Here is a 26,481-nt window from a genome sequence, read left to right as displayed (position 1 = left end):
GACTCCGAGCGGCCACCAGCTTGAAAAATGGATGTGTGGAGATTATGAGGAGCTGACTGTGGGGACATTATACTGAACAATGCTGTGGGGGACATGATACTATACACGAGGGGCTATGGTCGTGACCATACTGTATAATGGGAGACTTTGGTGGACATCATACTGTATAGTATAGTGTATATTGGGGACTTGTGAATATACTGTATGGACGGCTGTGGTGGCCATCATACAGTGAAAGGGAGGAGAGTGTGTAGTTTGGAGAGGACAACGTGTTGGGTAATATGAGAGAATAATATGAAGAGGAGGCGCAGAACGGATATGGAGAGGGGCCGCGGGAAATGTGGGAACAGTATGAAGAGAGGATAGCATGGCGTGGGACGGTGTGAAGATATAGACAGTATAAGGGAAAACAGTGGAGAGGATATAGGCCGTGGTTCAATGTTGTGGCTAAAGCTCATAAGGGCAGACAGTGTGGAGCTCATATACTAAAGGAGGCTTATTATGGACAGATATCTTTATGCGGTGGTTCTCGTGATCTATTCATGTACCGATTATGGTTCTGGTGATGTATTCATTTGCCGATGGTGGTTCTAGTGACACTTATCTTTATTTACGGATGATGGTTCTGGTGATGTATTTATATCCTATTGATGACTCTGGTGTTTTATTTATGTACTGATGATGATTTTGGTTTAATTTGGTTTGTTTCTAGTGAGGAATACCTCAACAGAATAACCATCGCTACATGTATACATCAAAAGAACCTCCATCCATACATGAATACATCACCAGAACCACCATCAGTTTTGTTGAAAACTGTATTTGTTGCTTGACGTAAAATCAGACAAATCTTTATCTATAGTGTGGTCTGCTTTGTTTCCATTTGGATATTCACCAAATGCTGGACACCTTAACGTGAAACCAAATGGCCCACATTATAGTTAAGCTATATTAGTTTCCTTGGGTCTGACATTTAAAACACAGGATGTTAAGGGATGAATTTTGCTATTTGTCCCTTAGATTGTTTGTGTACATGGTCCTCAAACAAAACTGCCTCACCCATAAAATGCACCACATTTTTTTTTTACTTTTGCTGATATTCTTGTGTGAAAAAGATAATTCTAGTGAAAGTGGTGATCAGAGCGGGAAGTGGGGGTCGTTAGGGGACCTGTTAATTTAGTCTCTGGCCCATTCCTTTATTGGGGGCTGAGGGTTTAATGGGGCTTGTGGGGCCCATCTGCTTCATGTAACTAGGGCACCAAAATACCTTGTCCCGGCCCTGATTGTATTGTCATTACTAGAAGTATTGCTAACAAGAATCACACACATTGTTTCGTGTTGGCTGGACTGTACAATGAACAATCCCTCTTTACAACAGCTTATTTAATGTCCTCATACACAGACATACCCAACTATTATGGAGAAACAAGACATTGGGATAGTAGTAAATAGAACCTGTTATGATTAGACATAATATGGACGCTGGATGCCAGATGCACCACTCCTGTTGCAACGTACTGTGATGCAATTTTGTAGAGCAAAACCTCATAAAATGTGAGGTAAATTATGACCTTCTGCAGTTGTATGTCTCCACAAAACTCATTGCCTGAAGCAAAAATTTCATAAAAATCATCGAAAGTGCACCAAGGATTTGTTACATAAATGCTGCAGATTTGGAGCATACTTTCCATGAGGCTGCTGAGTTCAAGTCAGGAGACTGGCATCCCAACCTTGTGGTCTGTACTTGGACCGTGAGAGTCGGATGTGTGAAGCCAGCCTTGGGCAATTACGGAGCTTAGGCAGCGCCAACAATGGCTCTGCTGGATTGATGCTAGAGAATAGCTCCGTCGGGTTCCCACTGGAATATCGTTTTTCAGGAATTCCAATAGAAACAGTGAAAAAGTGCTTGGTGGAGAGAAGATTACCAAGGCTATGCTCAGTATTCGGAAACCAGGAGAGGAACAATCGGAGGAGAAGTATAATAGAAACACGTCACCACTTCTGTATTTATCACCCCCTCCTGGTTTCCCCTTACAAATACTGAACGGGAACCTGTCACCCCCCCAGGCGTTTATAACTAAACGAGCCTCCTTGTGCTGCACTAATGCTGCATTCTGACAAGGTGGCTCTTTTAGTTCGGGTCCCTGGCACTGCTGAAATGATCGCTTTTGAAATCTGTTCCTCATACCGTGAAATCGCCAGGGAGGCAGGTCTTTCCCCCCGAATCCAGACACCTCCCAGCCGTCACTCATGGCCTCTGCACGTCGGGTGCCGCCTCCTATTCCTTTATTAGCGTTCCCGATGCCTGTGCTGTAAGTTTCAAGGGCAGCGCAACTGCGCATGTCCCCCCCCCCAAAAAAAAACAGCGCAGGCGCCGGGGACGAAAAAGAAGGAAGAGGAGGCGGCACCCGGCGTGCAGAAGCCATGATTGACGGCTGGGAGGCGTCTGGATTCGGGGGGAAAGACCTGTCCCCGGGACGATTTCACAGGTATGAGTGACAAACTTCAAAAGCGATTATTTCAGCAGTGCCAGGGACCCGAACTAAAAGAGCCACTTTGTTAGAATGCAGCATTAGTGATGCACAAGGTGGCTCTTTTACTTACAAACGCCTGGGGGGGGGGGGGGGGCAGTGACAGGTTCCCTTTAAATGGATTTCATATCATAGAGGGACAGATGCTGAATTTGGGAATGTTATCTTCTACGATATCAATCCAGTGATTCCTACAGATACAGGGATGGATTTTCAACCAGGGTAGCAAGTGGTAACTCTACACAGGTGGGCTGCTTTACTGGATTTCATACCTTCACCAAATTATAGAACGTAAGTCTGGTTAGATTTTATAATACCCAATGCCTAGAGTACTATAGACAGAATATAGACTGCTGTCAGGTACGGACTGGGGCTGAAATCTGGCATTTGAAATCACACAGGCCCATGTTGTCCCCGTCCCCAAGCACTAGATGGGATATATTACTAATATTACCCTGGATGGAGGAAAGCAAGATTTACCACAAGACCAATATTTCTAATGATACATGTGGCCTGCTGGGGTAAGTGATGGAGTCAGTGACTTTGTGCTCGGTCACAACTCTTAACAGTAGGGGTGTCTTGAGAACACAGATTCTGTTAACAGCATAGCAGACAAGGCGGCCCATGACCAGACAGGCCCTTCTGGCTTTTGCCAGACCCAGGTTATGAAATCATATACATGACACTTATACTTGGAATAGATACAGCACAAGCATATTAACTCCTTCCTGAGACAAGACACTGAAAAAATGTTTACTATTTTGCTGAGTAAAGCATTTAAAGGGACACTGTCACCTGAATTTGGAGGGAACAATCTTCAGCCATGGAGGCGGGGTTTTGGGGTTTTTGATTCACCCTTTCCTTACCCGCTGGCTGCAATATTGGATTGAAGTTCATTCTCTGTCCCCCATAGAACACGCCTGCGCAAGGCAAGATTGCCTTGTGCAGGCATGTACTGCGGAGGACAGAGAATGAACTTCAATCCAATATTGCAGCCAGCGGGTAAGGAAAGGGTGAATCAAAAACCCCAAAACCCCGCCTCCATGGCTGAAGATTGTTCCCTCCAAATTCAGGTGACAGTGTCCCTTTAACTATCAGTGTGATTTGGCAAAAAATACACAAATTAATTGTACCTCTTGCTCAGTTCTGAGGCCTCTCAGCTCTCCCTTCCTTCTCACATTTGTAACTTAAAGGGAATCTTTCAGCAAATTTTTGCTTAATAATGTGAGATCAGCATGATGTAGGGGCTGATATTCTGATTCCAGCAATGTGTCTCTAAAGGTACCGTCACATTTAGCGACGCTGCAGCGATCTAGACAACGATCCCTAGACGCTGCAGCGTCGCTGTGTGGTCGCTGGAGAGCTGTCACACAGACAGCTCTCCAGCGACCAACGATGCCGAAGTCCCCGGGTAATCAGGGTAAACATCGGGTTACTAAGCGCAGGGCTGCGCTTAGTAACCCGATGTTTACCCTGGTTACCAGTGTAAATGTAAAAAAAACAAACACTACATACTTACATTCTGGTGTCTGTCCCCCGGCGTTCTGCTTCCCTGCACTGTGTGAGCGCCATCCGTAAAGCAGAGCGGTGACGTCACCGCTGTGCTTTACGGCCGGCCGGCGCTGACAGTGCAGGGAAGCTGAACGCCGGGGGACAGACACCGGAATGTAAGTATGTAGTGTTTGGTTTTTTTTTTACATTTACAATGGTAACCAGGGTAAACATCGGGTTACTAAGCGCGGCCCTGTGCTTAGTAACCCGATGTTTACCCTGGTTACCAGTGAAGACATCGCTGAATCGGCGTCACACACGCCGATCCAGCGATGTCTGCGGGAGATCCAGCGACCAAATGAAGTTCTGGCCTTTCTGCTCCGACCAACGATGTCACAGCAGGATCCAGATCGCTGCTGCGTGTCAAACTCAACGATATCGCTAGCCAGGACGCTGCAACGTCACGGATCGTTAGCGATATCGTTGTTAAGTTGGTCAGTGTGAAGGTACCTTTACTGGGCTACTTGTAGTTTTAATAATCTCTTGCTGATATAACACTTATTTTATCACTACATGACTAGGTGTCTTGTGCCCCCTAGTCAACAGCTCTGCGTAACCCCACCCCCACCACTGATTGTATACACTGCATTGGCAGACAGCTGCCAATCAGTGATATGGGCGGGGTTATACAGAGCTCAGCATGCAGACTACTGCTAGATCTGCAGCAGAGGAAGCAGGGATTGTATGGCAATATCAGCAAGCAGCTTAGTAAGCATATCAGACAGGTTCAGGAGCGGCCTACAATTTATATGTACAAGTCTGATCTTTAGGTCAGAACAAACTAGCGCTTGCTGTGCTTATTTCCCCAAGTGGAACTGAGCACTAGCACATAGGCTGACATTAGTCTGTGCACTGTGTGTGCGGACTATTGCACACACAGACCGAGAATACGCTTGTCTGATCTTAGTCTTAGAGACAGTAGAAGGCACAGGGATGTACACCAGTATGCAGTGTAGAGAGGAAAAAGCACCTAAAGTTTTATGGACAGAAGAGAAAACAGGTTATAGACAAGGAGGAAGAGAAGATAGCGGCATTCAAGATCGGAGTGGGCAATTCATTTTCCTGAGGGACCACGAGATACCGTGACTGTAGTGGAGGGTCGAACTAACAGGCCGAGCTTAATTCTGCTCATTATTATTATTTATACTGTAAGTGTATGTCACTTAACCCCTACACGACCGCTGATACCATAAAAATGGCGGTAGTTAGGGGCCTTATTTCATCATCAAGAAGAAGATTATAGCCCCTCCCAGCGGCCAAAATTCCTGCAGGCGACAGCTGTACATGACAGGCGCAGTCACTGACAGGTCTCTGTGGCACTGCAGTACATGAGTATTGCAGTGCATGAGACCAGACATCAAAGTGAAAAATATACATGTTCAACAGTGGGACTTTGCGAAAAAATAAAAAATTCATACAAATCACGAACAGCCATTTTGCCACTAAAAACGCATCCAATGTGTTAAAAATGCAATTCAGACAGGACCGCTCACTATTATGAGGCACATTGAGACACTTTGGAAGCAGTCTGGTCTCTGTTCCGGCAGTGCCCCATCATTTTAGGCGCCTTAGCATCTTAGAGATCTCACATCCAACCTATAATCCTGGGAGAAACACTCCCACAAGAGAACATTTTGACATTTGGATCAGGGTACAAATTGCATATCAGAGGGTCTGAGAATGAATAAATTAATGAATAAAAATTGCAGACTGCGACTTAACTAACCAAGGGTAACCAATAACTTATGTAAAGTGTTTTCTTTTCTCACATTTACAAAAGGTGTCCATAGCTTTTTAACCATCATTAAGGAAACTGGCGATGATTCACATTCACAATTCTGTTATCCTGAGATCTGGAAACAAGCAATAAAGTCAGCAGCAGCAGTCATGTGTCTGTCCTGATAATACGGACACAAGTATGGCCGTGGAATAATTGAGTCACACTTCATCCCAACACTCAGGTGGTTTTGAAGCATCAAGACGTGAGTCACCTTATACTAAAGCTCAAGTATTTATTTCCACGTCATGAAATGCCAACATCATGGAGAACAGTTTACTGATCCGCTCTGCAGCAGGTCACGGTTTCTCAATGAGATTACATAAGCAGTGGTGCAATTCTGTGTAACTGGAAACTGTGACAACTATGGCCAGGAACACACAGGAAAACATGATCCACATTGTGCTGTCATTTTTCCTTCTATTCACCTTACACTTAAAGGGGTTGTCCACTACTAGGACAACCCTTTCTCATAATGTACACTTGTCACCAAGAACTGACTGAGCGCCGGGCTCACGTGTCACCACACCCGCATGAGGGCGAGTGCCGACACAGCGGGAAAGGCACCGCCATGGGAGAAGAGTATAGGCGTGGGGTATGAGAAGGGGCTGTCCTAGTAGTGGACAACTTCTTTAATATCAACATATGACATCACGGGAAATCTGTAGAGGTAAAATCCAAAGAAGAAATGCTGCCAATTTACTACAAAATCCACAGTAAAAGTCCTCAGCGGAAATGGTCAGACTGGGGACATGGAATCCGCAGCAACGCTTAGTATTCGCTGTGGATTTTCTCAGCACTTGTACCTGTGACAGTCATAGCTGTTCATATGTCAGGGTTTTTTCCTCAAACCGACAGGTCCATGAAAAAAAAAAAAAAAAAAATCGAAGAGGTACGTCCCACTGTTGGATCAAAATCAGCAATGGAAGTCTGTGGGTCAGTGAAAAATTCTGACAGCATTCAGATGCCATCCGTGTGCGATGTGTTGTTCACTGACTGACAGAAAAAAGTTTCTCCACCTCCATCTTTCTTATTAGTGGAAAAAAAGGATGAAAATCTGTAATCAAACTGGGTCTGTTTTTCTCGTATGTGAAAAAAAACGGACATGTGATGAGGCATAAGCTTCTGCATGTAGGGCTATGTGAACAGACCCAAAATAACAGGACTTCTCTTTTACAACCACAACATATAGCAAAGCTATAGAAAATGGACCTGCATGGCGGAAAGCTTTGCTGACAATCCGAGGGTATGTGCACACGTTGCAGATTCTCTGCGGATCCGCAGCGTTTTTTGAGGTGCAGAAATGCTGCAGATCCGCAATTGATTTACAGTACAATGTAAATCAATGAGAAAAAAAAAATGCTGTGCACACTTTGCGGAAAATCCGCTGCGGAAACGTTGCAGTTTAAAAGAAGTAGGAAGTCACTTCTTTTTTTTGTGAATCTGCAGCGTTTTTGTACCCATTCCATTATAGAAAACCGCAGGGGTAAAAAACGCAGCAAATCCGCCAGAAAACTGCAGCAAAAACGCACAAAAAACGCGACAAATCCGCAGGTGCGTTTTCTGCCAGGAGAGGCAGAATCCACACCAGAAATTCCTAAGCCTAATCCGCAACATGTGCACATAGCCTAAACAGTTCAAACAAGGTGGATGTGATTACAATAAAACTCAAACAAACTGCGCTTTAAATACACGGCTGAACTGTGCATTTTGTGGTGTATTTTTGTTTCAAAAGGCTTTTATAGGGAGTTAAACAAAAAAGTTGAATTTTAGCTTTACATTACTAAATATATAATCATTAAATTAGCTGTCAAATGTGCCACAAAAATGCAAAACAAAAAATACGTAGAAAAAAAAAGTCTGCAAAAAAATAATAAGAGCAGATTTCTATCACATATCTGTAGGAAAAAAACAGCAGCCTATGTCAGTTCAGATTATAATGCAGATTGGTGCAGACAATATGGCTTTGCGATGCATCAAAATCTTTTCAAAATTCTATGTACCGTATGTGCTGCGGATGTCCAGGGGTGTCAAACTGCATTCCTCGAGGGCCGCAAACCATGCGTGCTTTCAAGATTTCCTTAGCTTTGCACAAGGTGCTGGAATCATTCTCTGCAGGTGATTAAATTATCACCTGTGCAATACAAGGAAATCCTGAAAACATGACCTGTTTGCAGCCCTCGAGGAATGCAGTTTGACACCCCTGACATAGACTATGTGCACACAGAGTTTACCTTTTGCTATGCTGATGTCAAGACCGAAATCTGAAACAAATGGACATGCTGAGAATATCAAAGCGGCACTAGAGCTCAAGACACAGAAAATCTGGCCGGCTATGTTTCCACAACAGGTGGATGAGGAAAAAAAAAAAAAAAAAAGTATTCACTTTGTTGATAGTGTAATACAATGCAGAACTTTTGGGCAGAAAATCCAGATAAAAAAATCTGTGGTGTATCAGCCCCATGTGCAGTGTTATCGCCCATTGCTCCGTGTGCGGTTATTAGGTACCTTTATACCACACTACAGTCTCATCTAGAAGCATTGCTCTACTAACTGTGTGTATGAGGCGTACATAAATTGACATTATTGTAAAAGATTAATAATTGTTTGGAATATTAAAATGCCCAATCATGTGGTGGCCTCCCATAATTAAAAAAGAAGCAGTATACCACGCAGACTTCTATTATATGTGTGCGTTGCTTGGCAGCTTACCTAGTGTATGCTTTTACTATAAAGACATATACAGTGTGAGAACGCGTAAGGGCACCATTAACAGGTCAACTGGATAAGGAAGATTCATCAAGACCAGCGTTGTTCACATCAGTCTTGATGAGGGGACGTGCTGGAGTCAGACGATCACACGCCTCTTCATGTATCAGGAGCTTCTGATGAGTGGCGTGCGCTACACCAGAAATCTCACTCCAGCCAGGTACTGAAGTAAGATTTCTGGAGTACGGAACGCCATAGCTCATCATGAATTAGACGAGTTGTAGCATCAAGCCCCCATCACAGCTCTGTCCTGCCCCAGTCCACCCATTTTGGGAGAAACAGGCGTGAAAACGCCAAAAGTTGCAATGTTTAGAAGCAACTTGGAACTTGTGACTTTGTAAAGCTTTTACACCAGAATTCTGTTGTGGAAGCATTAATTAATCAGACCCACTGTGTTCTGGTAGATAGGACAATATTAAAGGTACCGTCACACTCAGCGACGCTGCAGCGATACCGACAACGATGTCGATCGCTGCAGCGTCGCTGTTTGGTCGCTGGAGAGCTGTCACACAGACCGCTCTCCAGCGACCAACGATGCCGGTAACCAGGGTGAACATCGGGTTACTAAGCGCAGGGCCGCACTTAGTAAGCCGATGTTTACCCTGGTTACCAGCGTAAAAGTAAAAAAAACAAACACTACATACTTACCTTCCACTGTCTGTCCTCGGCGCTGTGCTTTCCTGCACTATGCTCACAGCCAGTGCAGGAAGCACAGCGCCGGGGACACCAGTTTTTTTTACTTTTACGCTGGTCACCAGGGTAAAAATCGGCTTACTAAGCGCGGCCCTGCGCTTAGTAACCCGATGTTTACCCTGGTTACCAGTGAAGACATCGCTGAATCGGCGTCACACACGCCGATCCAGCGATGTCTGCAGGGAGTCCAGCGACGAAATAAAGTCCTCGACTTTCTGCAGCGACCAACGATCTCCCAGCAGGATCCTGATCGTTGTTCGCTGTCACACTGAACGATATCGCTAGCCAGGACGCTGCAACGTCACGGATCGCTAGCGATATCGTTCAGTGTGACGGTACCTTAAGGATGAAGAGACCACAGTTCTTGTCTGAGCGCCAAGGCCCTTTTGAGGCCACCATAGACATTAGATAAGAGTCTGTTGAATTTTGGACGGATCAGCCGACCATAATGTTTGATTTCCTCCCGACTGTCTTCCACCACACGGTGTCGGGAAAAAGCAGTATTACTGATTTATTATGCATTGCTTATATAGCGCTATCTTACTCCGCAGCACTTGACAGACATTATCATTGCTGTCCCCAATGGGGCTCACAATCTATATTCCCTATCAGTATGTCTTTGGAGAAAGCAAACACGGGGAGAACATACAATCTCCTTGCAGATGTTGTCCTTGGTGAGATTTGAACCCAGGATCCCAACACTGCAAAGCTGCAACAGTAACCACTGAGCCACCATGCTGCCTTTTGGTTGGCAAGAACAGAACACAGGGGCATTCCTATGTACGGGGAGAGTCAGAAGAGATCGCTAAAGGTGTAATGTGTATCGCAAGCTTTTACCCCTTCACAACATGTGCCGTACTAGTACGGTACATGTCGTGTCTCCCATTTTCCGGCACATGTCAGATGTTTTGAACAGCAACAGCCGCAGGTGGAATTGTGATCCACCTGTGGCTATTAATCCGTTAAATGCCGCTGTCAAACTCTGACAGCGGCATTTAACATGCGTTTCCTGCAATTTCGCCAGAAATACGCCCATCGATGACCCCCATCACATGATCGCGGGTCACCAATGGGTTGGCATGACCACCAGACCTCTATGTTTGTCAATGCCGGATTGGTATGAGCGCCGCCCAGTGGTCGGCGCTCATAGCAAGTCAACAATTCTGCTACATACAGGCGATCTGATCACTGCCTGTATGTAGCAGAGGCGATCGGGTTATGGCAGCTTCTAGTCTCCCATCATAGAGACTATTGAAGCATGCAAAAAAAGTTAAAAAAAGTTTTTAAAAATGTTTAAAACATGTAAAAATTCAAATCACCTCCCTTTCGCCCCATCGAAAGAAAAATCAATCATACACATATTTGGTTTTGCTATGTTCAGACTTGCCCGATCTATCAATATAAAAAAAAGAATTAACCTCCATCGCCAAACGATATAACGAGGGAAAAAAAAGTCAAAACGACTGAATTATGTTTGCTTTTTTGGTCGCCGCACCACTACATTAAAATGCGATAACAGGCAATCAAAAGATCATATCTGCACCAAAATGGTATAATTAAAAATGGCAGCACGCAAACAATAAATCCTCACCCAACTCGAGATCACGAAAAATTACAATTTTTTTTTTTTTTAACAAATTTTGGATTTTTTTTTCACCACTAACTAGTAAAAAGAGAACCTAGACATGTTTGGTGTCTATGAACTCGTAATGACTTGGAGAATCATGGCAGGTCAGTTTTAGCATTTGGTGAACATGGTAAAAAATTAAAAAGTTGTGGACTTGCACTTTTTCTGCAATTTCACCGCACTTGGATTTTTTTTCTTGTTTTTGAGTACACAATATGGTAAAACCGATGGAGTCACTTGTCCAGGAAAAAAACAAGCCCTCACATGGCCATATTGACTGAAAAATAATAAAGTTATCGCTCTGGGAAGAAGGGGGCAAAAAACAAACGCAAAAACAAAAATGGACTGAAACGTGAAGGGGTTAAACAACTGATAAGCTAAAGTGCCATGAGTTGGACCCACATCAATCTGATATTGATGATTATGCCATCAATTTTAGGCTTTATTCAGAAGTGCATGTTCACAAAACAAAATTTATATTTCATCTGTGTGATTGATTTTCATCCATTTTGTGTTTCGTGTCTCAGCACTTTTTAATCTCCCTGTGCCATACGTTCCCCAACTTTTCCAAGCAATGAGAAAAGAAAAATATAACTTCTGTCCGCAAACCAAACCAGTGTAGGACATGCTCATTTATTTTATTTATACATGTGAATGGTCCCTTAGGGCTCCTTTCCACTTGCGAGATAAACGTCCGTGTCTCGCATGTGAAAACCAAGCTCTGGCACTGGCACTCCAGAGCGGAGCGTGCGGCCGCATAGCAACACATGGAGCTGCACGCTCCGCTCCTAAGTGCCGGCGCCAGAGCTTGGTTTTCACATGCGAGACACGGACGTTTATCTCACAAGTGAAAAGGAGCCCTTAGTTTGTAAACACATATACATTGAGTCATCAGCGTTTTGGATCCAACTTTCATCAGTGTTTTAGGCCGGCTTCACACTTGCGAGTTTTACGGACGTAAGAGCGCAGAAACTACGTCCGTAAAACTCGCAAAAAATACGGCACAATTATTCTCTATGCCCCTGCTCCTATCTGCCGTATTTTACTGATCAGTATTATACGGCTTTCTACGGCCGTACAAAATAGCAGCATGCTGCGTTTGTCACCGTACTGCGCAAGAAATACGCCAATGAAAGTCTATGGAAGCGTGAAAAATACGGATTTCACACGGACAAGCAGTGTGACTTGCGAGAAATACGCAGCGCTGTTAGAGAGAAAAGCCGGTAATTCAGTGCGGTGTACAGTAAAATCACACTGACAGCTTACAGTAGAATAGGTAGAATAAATGTGTACACATAGAATAGGTATATATATATATGTCATTGAGACACATATATGTATATATATTAATATTTATTCCAGCGCTATACAGCTTGAAAGCCGGTAATTCGATTACCGGCTTTTTCTTTCTCCTTCCTAAAAGCCGACATGATTTGAGACATGGTTTACATACAGTAAACCATGTCTTCTCTCCATTTTTTTTGCAGATTCCACACTACTAATGTCAGTAGAGTGTATCTGCAAAATTTGGCCGTTCTAGCTCTTAAAATAAAGGGTTAAATGGCGGAAAAAATTGGCGTGGGCTCCCGCGCAATTTTCTCCGCCAGAGTAGTAAAGACAGTGACTGAGGGCAGATATTAATAGCCTGGAGAGGGTCCATGGTTATTGGCCCCCCCCTGGCTAAAAATATCTGCCCCCAGCCACCCCAGAAAAGGCACATCTGGAAGAGGCGCCTATTCTGGCACTTGGCCACTCTCTTCCCATTCCCGTGTAGCGGTGGGATATGGGGTAATGAAGGGTTAATGCCACCTTGCTATTGTAAGGTGACATTAAGCCTAATTAATAATGGAGAGGCATCAATTATGACACCTATCCATTATTAATCCAATTGAATGAAAGGGTTAAATAAAACACAAACACATTATTTAAAATTATTTTAATGAAATAAAAACAATGGTTGTTGGAGTATTTTATTCTACGCCCGATCCAGTCACTGAAGACCCTCGTTCTGTGAAAGAAAAAACATAATAAACCAACAATATACTTACCCTCCGCAGATCTGTAACGTCCAACGATGTAAATCCTTCTGAAGGGGTTAAAACATTTTGCAGCAAGGAGCTTTGCTAATGCAGGCTGCTCCTCGCTGCAAAACCCCGGGGAATGAGTCTAAATATAGATCAATGAGCTATATTTAGCTTCATTTGCGGTGAGGCGCCCTCTGCTGGATGTTCATAGATCGTGGGAAATTTCCTAGAAAGCTCCCAGGCTGTATGTAAACCATGTCTCAAATCATGTCGGCTTTTAGGAAGGAGAAAGAAAAAGCCGGTAATTGAATTACCGGCTTTCAAGCTGTATAGCGCTGGAATAAATATTAATATATATACATATATGTGTCTAATGACATATATATATATATATAGACAGTATATATATATTTTTTTTTTTCTTTTTGGGACACATGGATCACTTCTATAGCGGTATGTTGGTTTTGCAAGCCTGCGAGAAAACCACGCAGTACGGATGCCATACGGATTACATACGGAGGATGCCATGCGCAAAAAACGCTGACACACCCTGCCTACGGAGGAGCTACGGACCACTATTTTCGGGACATTTCAGCGTATTACGGCCGTAATATACGGACCGTATTTTCATACGCTGAGTGTGAAGCCGGCCTTAAAGTGATTTTTAACTGATAATAAAATACGTGCAAAGCTTCTCCACATTGCAACGGTAATCATGGACAACACACGAGTCTGCTGCCCGTGATTTTCAAGGACCCATAGACCTGTCTGGGTAATTTTGATCAGTGACTCGTATCAAAAACAGACATTTCTCCATGATTTTTTCTACACCACCTGGTTCCAATAACACCCAAAAAACATGGACATGTGAATAGCCCTATCTACTATATAACTGTCTAAGGGTCACTTCCGTCTGTCTGTCTGTCCTTCTGTCACGGTTATTCATTCGCTGATTGGTCTCGGCAGCTGCCTGTCATGGCTGCCGCGACCAATCAGCGACGGGCACAGTCCGGAAGAAAATGGCCGTTCCTTACTCCCCGCAGTCAGTGCCTGTCGCCCGCATACTCCCCTCCGGTCACCGCTAACACAGGGTTAATGCCGGCGGTAACGGACCGCGTTATGCCGCGGGTAACGCACTCCCTTACTGCCGCTATTAACTCTGTGTGTCCCTAACTTTTTACTATTGATGCTGCCTATGCAGCATCAATAGTAAAACAATCTAATGTTAAAAATAATAATAAAAAAAAACCTTATTCTCACCTTCCGCCGTCGCATCCTCTCCTCGGCACTGTAAGCGGTAGGTTCCGCTTCCAAAGATGCTATGGGAGAAGGACCTTCCATGACGTCACGGTCATGTGACCGCGACGTCATGGAAGGTCCTGCGCTCATACCAATCCTGGGACCGGACACCGCACACAAGCGCCGGAACTACAACGGAGTAGAGGGAAATAATTACTTCACGTGATTTAGACTCCATGCTTCTCTTAACACATCCTAGACCTGTGTTGCCTTTTTTGCTGCTGCATCACCCTGTTGACTCATGTGCAGTCTGTGATTTATTAGTATTTTTCACACGTGCTGTTGCTTAGTTCTATTTCTCCCATTCTGTAGATGTAATTTTCATTTTTCTTGCCCAGCTTTAGAATCTTGCATTTCTCCCTATTAAATATCATATTAGTCGCTGCCCATTGTTGTACCTTATCTAGATCCTTTTGAACCCTTTCTCTGTCTTCTCTAGTGTTAGCTTTCCCTTCTATCTTTGTATCTTCTGCAAATATGATTAGTTTACCTTCAGTTCCCTTATCTAGATCACTTATAAAAATGTTGAACAACACTGGGGCTAGGACAGAGCCTTGTGGTACCCCACTCCGGAAACTCTCTTCCAATTGGATGTGCAACTGTTTATTACCACTCTTCAACTACAATCACTGAGCTAGCTATGAATCCAAAGTGCTTTCTCTACCTGATTATTGTGAATGGCTACATCGGTAGGTCCTCAGATTTGTGGGTTTGTTTAGCTTCAGACTCAAGCTGCCTCACAAGACTTTTGAACATGAGGTCAATGTGATGTGAACAAATCCTAACCACCTCCAGTTAAAAAATAAATAAATATATATATATATATATATATATATATATATATATATATATATATTTTAAAAGAAAAACAAAAGCAAAACAGGAGAGAAAAACGGTTTGTAAAGGTGAAACTGATATGTGAATGTGTCCTATAAAGTGCGGGCTCATCTCGAGCTGTGGTGCATGGACATTATTGTATCGTGGAGGACAATCCCCACAGAGGCATCTAATAAACATTACCATATGCATTGTATGTAAACATACAATATGTACACAACACACAGGAAAGACTAGAATAGGCCAAACCTTAAATCAATAATTCCTTAGCCAAGCCCCATCCTAAATACCGGTAACTATATACACACACTACTGTGCATGGTATTGTCCTCGTATTAAATACTGTATCTATGGAGAATACGTATATACATTTATACACCACATGCTCAGGATACACTGCTGTGTGCGGTATTTCCCCATAGTATTGTATACATGGAGCACATATATACATTTATACACCACATACACACTGCTGTGTGTGGTATTGTCCCTATATTAAATACTATATATATGTAGAATATATACATTTATACGCATGCTCAGGATACACTGCTGTGTGTGGTATTGCCCCCATAGTAAGTACTGTATACATGGAGCATATATACATTTATACACCACATACACACTGCTGTGTGCGGTATTGTCCCTATATTGAATACTGTATATATGGAGAATATATACAATTATACAAATGCTCAGGACACACTGCTGTGTGCGGTATTGCCCCCATAGTATGTACTGTATACATGGAGCATATATACATTTATATGCTACATACAGAGACTCACTGCTGTGTGCGGTATTTCCCTTTAGTACATACTGTGTACATGGAGCATATATACAGATTTATACTCCACATGCTCAGGACACACTGCTGTGTGCTGTATTGACCCCATAGTAAGTACTGTATACATGGAGCATATATACAGATTTATACACCACATGCAGACACACTGCTGTGTGCGGTATTGCCCCTATAGTAAGTACTGTATACATGGAGCATATATGCAGATTTCTACACCACATGCTCAGGACACACTGCTGTGTGCGGTATTGCCCCTATAGTAAGTACTTTATACATGGAGCATATATGCAGATTTCTACACCACATGCTCAGGATACACTGCTGTGTGCGGTATTGCCCCTATAGTAAGCACTGTATACATGGAGCATATACACATTTATACGTTACATACAGACTCACTGCAGTGTGCGGTATTTCCCTTTAGTACGTACTGTATACATGGAACATATACATTCATACACCACATGCAGACACACTGCTGTGTGCGGTATTGCCCCTATAGTAAGCACTGTATACATGGAGCATATACAGTCATGGCCAAAAGTATTGACACCCCTGCAATTATGTCAGATAATACTAATTTTCTTCCTGAAAATGATTGCAAACACAAATTATTTGGTATTATTATCTTCATTTAATTTGTCTTAAATGAAAAAACACAAAAAGAATTGTCCTAAAGCCAAATTGGATATAATTCCACAACAAACATAAAAAGGGGGGTGGACAAAAGTATTGGCACTGTTCGAAAAATCATGTGATGCTTCTGTAATTTGTGTAATTAACAGCACCTGTAACTTACCTGTGGCACCTAACAGGTGTTGGCAATAACTAAATCACACTTGCAGCCAGTTGACATGGATTAAAGTTGACTCAACCTCTGTCCTGTGTCCTTGTGTGTACCACATTGAGCATGGAGAAAAGAAAGAAGACCAAAGAACTGTCTGAGGACTTGAGAAACCAAATTGTGAGGAAGCATGAGCAATCTCAAGGCTACAAGTCCATCTCCAAAGACCTAAATGTTCCTGTGTCTACCGTGCGCAGTGTCATCAAGAAGTTTAAGGCCCATGGCACTGTGACTAACCTCCCTAGATGTGGACGGAAAAGAAAAATTGACAAGAGATTTCAACGCAAGATTGTGCGGATGTTGGATAAAGATCTTCGACTAACATCCAAACAAGTTCTAGCTGCCCTGCAGTCCAAGGGTACCACAGTGTCAACCCGTACTATCCGTCGGCGTCTGAATGAAAAGGGACTGTATGGTAGGAGACCCAGGAAGAACCCACTTCTTACCCCGAGACATAAAAAGGCCAGGCTAGAGTTTGCCAAAACTTACCTAAAAAAGCCTAAAACGTTTTGGAAGAATGTTCTCTGGTCAGATGAGACAAAAGTAGAGCTTTTTGGGCAAAGGCATCAACATAGAGTTTACAGGAGAAAAAAAGAGGCATTCAAAGAAAAGAACACGGTCCCTACAGTCAAACATGGCGGAGGATCCCTGATGTTTTGAGGTTGCTTTGCTGCCTCTGGCACTGGACTGCTTGACAGTGTGCATGGCATTATGAAGTCTGAAGACTACCAACAAATTTTGCAGCATAATGTAAGGCCCAGTGTGAGAAAGCTGGGTCTCCCTCAGAGGTCATGGGTCTTCCAGCAGGACAATGACCCAAAACACACTTCAAAAAGCACTAGAAAATGGTTTGAGAGAAAGCACTGGAGACTTCTAAGGTGGCCAGCAATGAGTCCAGACCCGAATCCCATAGAACACCTGTGGAGAGATCTAAAAATGGCAGTTTGGAGAAGGCACCCTTCAAATATCAGGGACCTGGAGCAGTTTGCCAAAGAAGAATGGTCTAAAATTCCAGCAGAGCATTGTAAGAAACTCATTGATGGTTACCGGTTATTTTGGCTAAAGGTTGTGCAACCAAGTATTAGGCTGAGGGTGCCAATACTTTTGTCTGGCCCATTTTTGGAGTTTTGTGTGAAATGATCAATGTTTTGCTTTTTGCTTCATTCTCTTTTGTGTTTTTTCATTTAAGACAAATTAAATGAAGATAATAATACCAAATAATTTGTGTTTGCAATCATTTTCAGGAAGAAAATGAGTATTATCTGACAGAATTGCAGGGGTGTCAATACTTTTGGAGATGACTGTATACAGATTTATACACCACATGCTCAGGATACACTGATGTGTGCGGTATTGCCCCCATAGTAAGCACTGTATACATGGAGCATATATACCGTACATTTCTATGCTACATACATAGACTCACTGCTGTGTGCGGTATTTCCCTTTAGTATGTACTGTATACATGGAGCATATATACATTCACACACATGCTCAGGACACACTGCTGTGTGCGGTATTGCCCCCATAGTAAGTACCATATACATGGAGAATATATGCATTTGTACACCACATGCAGATACACTGCTGTGTGCGGTATTGACCCCATAGTAAGTACTGTATACATGGAGCATATATACAGATTTATACACCACATGCTCAGGATACACTGCTGTGTGCGGTATTGACCCCATAGTACGTACTGTATACATGGAGCATATATACATTCATACACATGCTCAGGATACACTGCTGTGTGCGGTATTGCCCCCATAGTAAGTACCATATACATGGAGAATATATACATTTGTACACCACATGTAGATACACTGCTGTGTGCGGTATTGACCCCATAGTAAGTACTGTATACATGGAGCATATATACAGATTTATACACCACATGCTCAGGATACACTGCTGTGTGCAGTATTGACCCCATAGTAAGTACTGTATACATGGAGCATATATACAGATTTATACACCACATGCTCAGGATACACTGCTGTGTGCGATATTGCCCCCATAGTAAGTACTGTATACATGGAGCATATATACAGATTTATACACCACATGCTCAGGATACACTGCTGTGTGCGGTATTGACCCCATAGTAAGTACTGTATACATGGAGAATATATACAGATTTATACACCACATGCTCAGGACACACTGCTGTATGCGATATTGCCCCCATAGTAAGTACTGTTACATGGAGAATATATGCATTTATACACCACATGCAGACACACTGCTGTGTGCAGTATTGACCCCATAGTAAGCACTGTATACATGGATGATGGAGCATATATACAGATTTATACACCACATGCTCAGGATACACTGCTGTGTGCGGTATTGCCCCTTAGTAAGCACTGTATACATGGAGCATATACACATTTATACGCTACATACACAGACTCACTGCAGTGTGCGGTATTTCCCCTTAGTAAGTACTGTATACATGGAGAATATATGCATTTATACACCACATGCAGACGCACTGCTGTGTGCGGTATTTCCCCTTAGTAAGTACTGTATACATGGAGCATATATACAGATTTATACACCACATGCTCAGGACACACTGCTGTGTGCGGTATTGCCCCTTAGTAAGTACTGTATACATGGAGAATATATGCATTTATACACCACATGCTCAGGACACACTGCTGTGTGCGGTATTGCCCCTATAGTAAGTACTGTATACATGGAGCATATATACAGATTTATACACTACATGCTCAGGATACACTGCTGTGTGCGGTATTGCCCCCATAGTAAGTACTGTATACATGGAGCATATATACAGATTTATACACTACATGCTCAGGATACACTGCTGTGTGCGGTATTTCCCCCATAGTAAGTACTGTATACATGGAGCATATATACAGATTTATACACTACATGCTCAGGACACACTGCTGTGTGCGGTATTGCCCCCATAGTAAGTACTGTATACATGGAGCATATATACAGATTTATACACTACATGCTCAGGACACACTGCTGTGTGCAGTATCGACCCCATAGTAAGCACTGTATACATGGAGAATATATGCATTTATACACCACATGCTCAGGATACACTGCTGTGTGCGGTATTGCCCCCATAGTAAGTACTGTATACATGGAGAATATATGCATTTATACACCACATGCAGACACACTGCTGTGTGCAGTATTGACCCCATAGTAAGCACTGTATACATGGAGCATATATACAGATTTATACACCACATGCTCAGGACACACTGCTGTGTGCGGTATTGCCCCCATAGTAAGTACTGTATACATGGAGAATATATGCATTTATACACCACATGCAGACACACTGCTGTGTGCAGTATTGACCCCATAGTAAGCACTGTATACATGGAGCATATATACAGATTTATACACCACATGCTCAGGATACACTGCTGTGTGCGGTATTGCCACTAGAGTAAGTGCTGTATACATGGAGCATATACACATTTATACTGCTGTATGGTATCAATATGGCAGTACAGTACAACATTTGCAGTGTAACTTTTCTGAGCACTGGGGCCTCACTCTTGGATAAGACTCCCTCAGACACAGGATTGCAATGGAGAAATGCAGCTACACCACACCCTGCCACCAGCAGCAGCCATGTAGATAGCAGCCAGCAGTCACCCAGCTGGCCCAGGCACCCACCTCGGTATATGAGCAGCCGCTGGGCGAGGTCCCCTGCTGTCTCTCTGCACTGTTGTGTGTGTGTTATGTAGTGAGCTGAGGTAAATCTTCCCTCCCTCCCTGCTCCCCTCCCAGCACTCTCACCAGTGACAGGATTTCCTACCCTCTCCTCCTGGCCCCCATATTAGAGCGCTCTCATAGTGGGGGCCGTGTGCTGTGTCTGCACCGCCCGCCTGACGTCGTGACAAGGGTTAGGCCGGGTGAACACACGTGTGATATGTGTGTCCCCTACAGATATTCCATGTAATATACAGTCAGGGGCGTATATTTCATTGTCCGTATACAGACTACAATTCCCAAATATGTCTACGAAGCCACATTCTCCATACAGAAGTGGTGACGTCTTTCTATTATACTTTTCCTCTGATTGTTCCAGTCCTGCTCTTACAAATACTGATATCAAATACTGACCAAATACTGAACGTGTGAACGTGTCCTGAAGCTGTAAATTCAATGCGCGAGATCGTCGGTCAGGCCAAGCATTGCGATCCGTGTACACACCATGAGTGCTGCATCCCTCTATAAGACTTTTAACAACCAGTTAAATCAGTTTTTTGGCCCATTTTGCCTGTGGAAAACAATCTGTCTAAGGCCGGCGTCACACTCGGCGTAAGACAATACGGTCCGTATTTTACAGCCGTACTACGCGCGTAATACGCCAAAATGTCCCTGAAATCTAGTTCCGTAGTTAATGCGTTGCCTAGGTGTGGTCGCGTATTTTGCGCATGTACTGTTCCGTGTGTAATCCGTATGTGATCCGTATGGCGTATTTTTCACGCAACATGCCAAAATTGACATTTAGCGGTTTTCTGGCCTGCAAATCATTTAAATCAGCATTAACAACACTATTTAAGCCCTCGACAACAGGTGGAACCCTTCCATCTGCCCTATTTGTGGTTGCGCTTATTTTGGCTGTGTTGGTATTACCTTACAAACATGTCTGACCATGTGTATTTAAGCACAACTCAGCGGGTGTTGCTTCACTGGGTGTTGTCGCGTCGCTTTGGTCAGCCATATCCGGTGAATGTTGATCCGCGAAGGAGGAGACGAAGATTGTGGGTCCATCCTCTATTGACCCAACGCCAGAGTAAAGGACATTTTCAGAGGCTCTATACAGCTTTGAGGTCACATCCTGAAAAGTTCTACCTGTATACTCGCATGACCATCAGGACCTTTGATATGTTGTTGGAGATCATACGTCCTGGTATCACGTATCAGGACACAAGGATGCGTAAAGCCATATCTGCTGAGGAGCGTCTTCTCCTAACCTTACGGTATGTTTTATACATTCTAACATACTGTATGTTGATGCTATTTTTTTTCTGTGTTGTGTTCTAGCAGGTTTTTTTAAGTATAGGTGGACATTATGGCACAAGCACACAAACAAAACTGTGGTTATTGTTGGAGTAAAGTAACCAAGGGAAATTTTTCTTTTTATATTTTCACTAATGTGTTGGAAAATATAGTATGCACTTGTGCTTCATCATGTATTATTTGCACTCATTTTTAAATAAAAATCTTATCTTTATTTGTCTTTCAGCTTCCTGTCCACAGGCTTGTCCTATGCCGGACTACACCTTGAATTTCTGATTGGGCGTTCCACAATTTCTGGCATTGTTCGATCAACCTGTTTGCAAATATGGGAGAAACTTCATGAAGTTGTTATGCCTGAGCCCAAACAGGAGGATTGGCTCAAAATCGCCAGTGGATTCAAAAACACTTGTGACTTCCCTCACTGCATTGGAGCTGTGGATGGGAAACATATCAGGGTGCGTAAGCCGCCGAACTCTGGCTCCCAATTCTACAATTATAAGCAGTTTTTCTCTGTAGTTCTGTTAGCTGTTGCTGACAGTAACTACAGGTTTATAATTGTAGACATTGGGGCCTATGGGCGAACTGGAGACTCTAGGGTCTTCAATGCGTCCATTATGGGTCGGCGGCTACGTGACAACCAATTAAACCTCCCACCACCACAACAACTCCCAGGCTCCAATGCGGAAGCCGTGCCTTTTGTTTTGGTTGGAGATGAGGCTTTCCAACTTACGAGGCACATCATGAGGCCTTATCCCAGGCGCAACCTGGACCACCGGCGGAGGGTATTTAATATGAGACTTTCCAGGGCGCGGAGACTGGTGGAATGTGCCTTTGGGATTCTTGTTGCAAAATGGTGTGTTCTCCAGTCTGCCATTCAACTCAGTGATGCTACAATCAATGAAGTAATCAAAGCCTGTTATTTTGCATAATTTTACCCGCATACATGATTGTTCATCAGATAATATTGGTGATCACCTGATGGACAATGTGACTAGGCCTACCCCATATGTCCCTCCTCCGCGGCGTCCCCTTTTTGGGCTTAAAGTTCGTGATATCTTCATAAATTATTTTTTGTCTCCTCAAGGTGCCACTCCCTGGCAAGAATATGCAATTTTTCATGTGTAATTTTGAATATTTATAAATGTTTTTTGAGAAATCAAAACAAATCTTTATGTTGTATTTAATTAATTTACATATGGTTAGGAGCCTAGCATGTGTGTGTGATGTAATCAGGGCCGCCATCAGGGCATTACAGCCGTGACTGGCGTATGGGGCCCGGTGAGCAGAGGGGGCCCGCATCGGGCCCCCTCTTACCTGCTCACCGGGCCCCTACCGGCAGCCGCAGGCTGAACCGGGCCCTTAGCGGCGGCCGGCGCTACAGCTGTACGCTATTGACGTGCGGGCCCGCGCCCGCACGTCAATAGTTAACAGCCGCCAGCCGCAGCGTGCAGGTCGCCGGCGTCTGACGTCATTGTCAGTCGCCGGTGAGTGCACGGTGCAGCTGCGTGGAGAGAGGAGCGCGGCAGGTAAGTAGAACTTTTTTTTTTTTTTGAGAGTGGCGATGGGGGGGGGGGGGGCCCAGGGCAGTAAAGCTGGACACAGGGTGGGGGTCGGGGGGCAGTAAAGCTGGACACAGGGTGGGGGCCGGGGGGCAGTAAAGCTGGACACAGGGTGGGGGCCGGGGAGCAGTAAAGCTGGACACAGGGTGGGGCCCGGGGGCAGTAAAGCTGGACACAGGGTGGGGGCCGGGGGGGCAGTAAAGCTGGACACAGGGTGGGGGCCGGGGGGCAGTAAAGCTGGACACAGGGTGGGGGCCGAGTGCTGGACAGAGATGGGGCAGAGTGCTGGACAGAGATGGGGCAGAGTGCTGAACAGAGATGGGGCAGAGTGCTGAACAGAGATGGGGCAGAGTGCTGGACACTGATGGGGCAGAGTGCTGGACAGAGATGAGGCAGAGTGCTGGACAGAGATGGGGCAGAGTGCTGGACAGAGATGGGGCAGAGTGCTGGACAGAGATGGGGCAGAGTGCTGGACAGAGATGGGGCAGAGTGCTGGACAGAGATGGGGCAGAGTGCTGGACAGAGATGGGGCAGAGTGCTGGACAGAGATGGGGCAGAGTGCAGGACAGAGATGGGGCAAAGTGCAGGACAGAGATGGGGCAAAGTGCAGGACAGAGATGGGGCAGAGTGCAGGACAGAGATGGGGCAGAGTGCTGGACAGAGATGGGGCAGAGTGCTGGACAGAGATGGGGCAGAGTGCTGGACAGAGATGGGGCAGAGTGCTGGACAGAGATGGGGCAGAGTGCTGGACAGAGATGGGGCAGAGTGCTGGACAGAGATGGGGCAGAGTGCTGGACAGAGATGGGGCAGAGTGCTGGACAGAGATGAGGCAGGATTGGAAACAGATGGGGCAGAGTGCTGGACACAGATGGGGCAGGATTGCACACAGACTGGGCAGAGTGCTGGACACAGATGGGGCAGGATTGGACACAGATGGGGCAGGATTGGAAACAGATGGGGCAGAATGGAGACAGATGGGGCAAGATTGGAGACAGATGGGGCAGGATGGATACGATGGAGACAGATGGGGCAGGATGGGGAGATCATATGGGGCAGAATGGATACTCATGAGGGCAGGATGGGAGAACATATGGCTGGAGCCTGGAATGAGACACACGGGGGCTAGGATGGCGAATATTACCATAGGGGCTTATTAAGGGATTTTATTACTGCAGTGATGTATTTATTTTATTTTTTGAGTATACTGTTTTAAATGGGGGGAGGTCCTGTTACTGTGTAGAGTGATACTATGTTGCCTTCTTCATGTGGTGTAATGTAGAAGTTGGGAAAATTAAGTAATGTGTTCTACAAGCGGAACTCAAAATAACTGTTTTATTTCCTGCAGAGACGAGTCCTGGCTGGATGAAGTGATGGCGGTCTGTGCTGGATGAAAGATGAAGGACTTCACCTAGAGACGTCACTGGTGAGTCAGTGTTACCTATACACTGACTCTATACACTGTATACTATATACAGAGGTCCTGTGTACAATGTCACCAGTGATCACTGTATTACCTATACATTATATACAGAGCTCCTGTGTATAATGTCACCGGTGATCACTGTATTACCTGTACACAGACACTGCTTACTAATTACAGATCTCCTGTGTATAATGGCACTGATGGTGATAGTATTGTGGGTTTTTTTTTATTACTGATCAGTATTGTAGTATTCAGTCATTTGTGGTTATATGCGGTCTGGTCATGGTGTAGCGGTATTTGTTCCTTGTTTTTTATATTATTCGATCACTGTGGTGGTAATATGTCATCTGGTCATAGTGCTGTGGTATTTGTTCCTTGTATGTGATATTATAGGTCATTTTAAAAATTGAAAAATAAATAAAAATATACCTAAATTGTATTGCATATTTTAACAAATATTTAGTAGGTTACAGTAGAGTAGGGCCCGGCCAAAAGTGTCTACCGTGTTATGGTGGCGGCTTAAAAAATCTTTTGGCGAAAACAAAAGCTGCTGGCTATATGTGTGATCTGGTGATGGGAACTGTCAATGTGTGATTGGTGAGAAGTGGAGATTTTCCAAGAGAGAGCGGTGGGACTGTGGACAGTTCGTGGGGTGGAGCCTGGAGGCGGGGCTGGGGTGGAGCCTGGGCGGAGTTTCAAGGGGGCCCCGAAAATTTTGCCAGTATGGGGCCCCAAAATTTCTAGTGGCAGCCCTGGATGTAATAATGATTGGTCGACAGACAATTTTTTTTTTTTTTTAACGTAGTTTTTACTCAAACTTGTTTTTTTGATGAGGTTAGTTTTTTCAACTAAACTTTTTGCCATAACCTCTTGTATGTAAACATTTGAAACTGCCAATATAATCAGAAAATAAAGAAAACAGCCAAACAAAGTGCTATGTCAGCACAAAGAACATCAAGATTGAGCCAAAAATAATATATAAACAAATTAGCAAAATTTTAAAATAAAAATGATAAAAAACTAAAGATAAGAAAAACAAAAAATCACAAATCTTGATATGTTGGCGGTGGAGATGTGTCTAGTTCACGCTCCTCATCAGGTGCCTTTGTAGGCCCAATTGTCCTTGGCCCTGTGAGGATGTGGTACTGGCTGCAGGAACATTAGGCCTGTTCTGATGTTGGACAGTAGGCAAATTTAAATATGAATTATGACTAAACCCATGATGCTCCTGAACATATGGCATGGAATCATACCCCAAACCAAAATGGCCATGTTGTCCAAAGCCAGGTTGGGACCAGCCTCCAGCACTGGGTCTGGACAAGCGGCCATATTGAGATGGTTGCTGATATCCAGCCATATGGTACTGAGGCTGCCATGGTGGATTTTGTGTGGGTTGGGGTTGAGTTGTCGGCTCACGTGGAGGGGGTGCTTCAGATCCCTGTTGAGCATGCACCTGTTGGAATCTTTGAGGCCGCAGGATATTTTGTGGTGACATCTGCCACTGTTCTATCATCTCCATAAGCGAATATGGGTTATTTGGGGGGGGTGGATGCATCAATAAGGATCTGAATGCACCCTCTCGCACGAAGCCGCAACTCCCGCTCTATAGGCCTCAAATATCGTGCCAGGCTCCTTGTAAAGCCCTCCTCACCATCATCCTCACGGACCCTTGCCAGGTAGCTCAACACCCCAGCATCCACATTTCTCCTAC

The 26,481-nt window shown here is 44.2% G+C and overlaps 1 protein-coding gene across 2 annotated transcripts in view; it reads right to left on the bottom strand.

Annotated features, from left to right (window-relative positions):
- The window catches only part of CPNE3 (copine 3), a 105,375-nt gene extending 84,740 nt beyond the window's left edge, over positions 1-20,635 (bottom strand). The window contains exon 1 of one of the 2 annotated variants that reach the window (XM_069731574.1): positions 20,559-20,635. The gene's annotated coding sequence lies outside the window, so the exon portion shown is untranslated. Of the gene's footprint in view, positions 1-20,435; positions 20,520-20,558 lie in introns of those variants that run through there. The other variant, XM_069731575.1, reaches the window with a different exon arrangement.
- Positions 20,636-26,481: the final 5,846 nt, after the last annotated feature.

This window comes from Ranitomeya imitator, chromosome 6, assembly GCF_032444005.1.
Source record: "Ranitomeya imitator isolate aRanImi1 chromosome 6, aRanImi1.pri, whole genome shotgun sequence".
NCBI lineage: Eukaryota > Metazoa > Chordata > Amphibia > Anura > Dendrobatidae > Ranitomeya > Ranitomeya imitator.
Note: the sequence above shows the minus strand (reverse complement) of the source record. Positions and strands in the feature narration are given on the sequence as shown.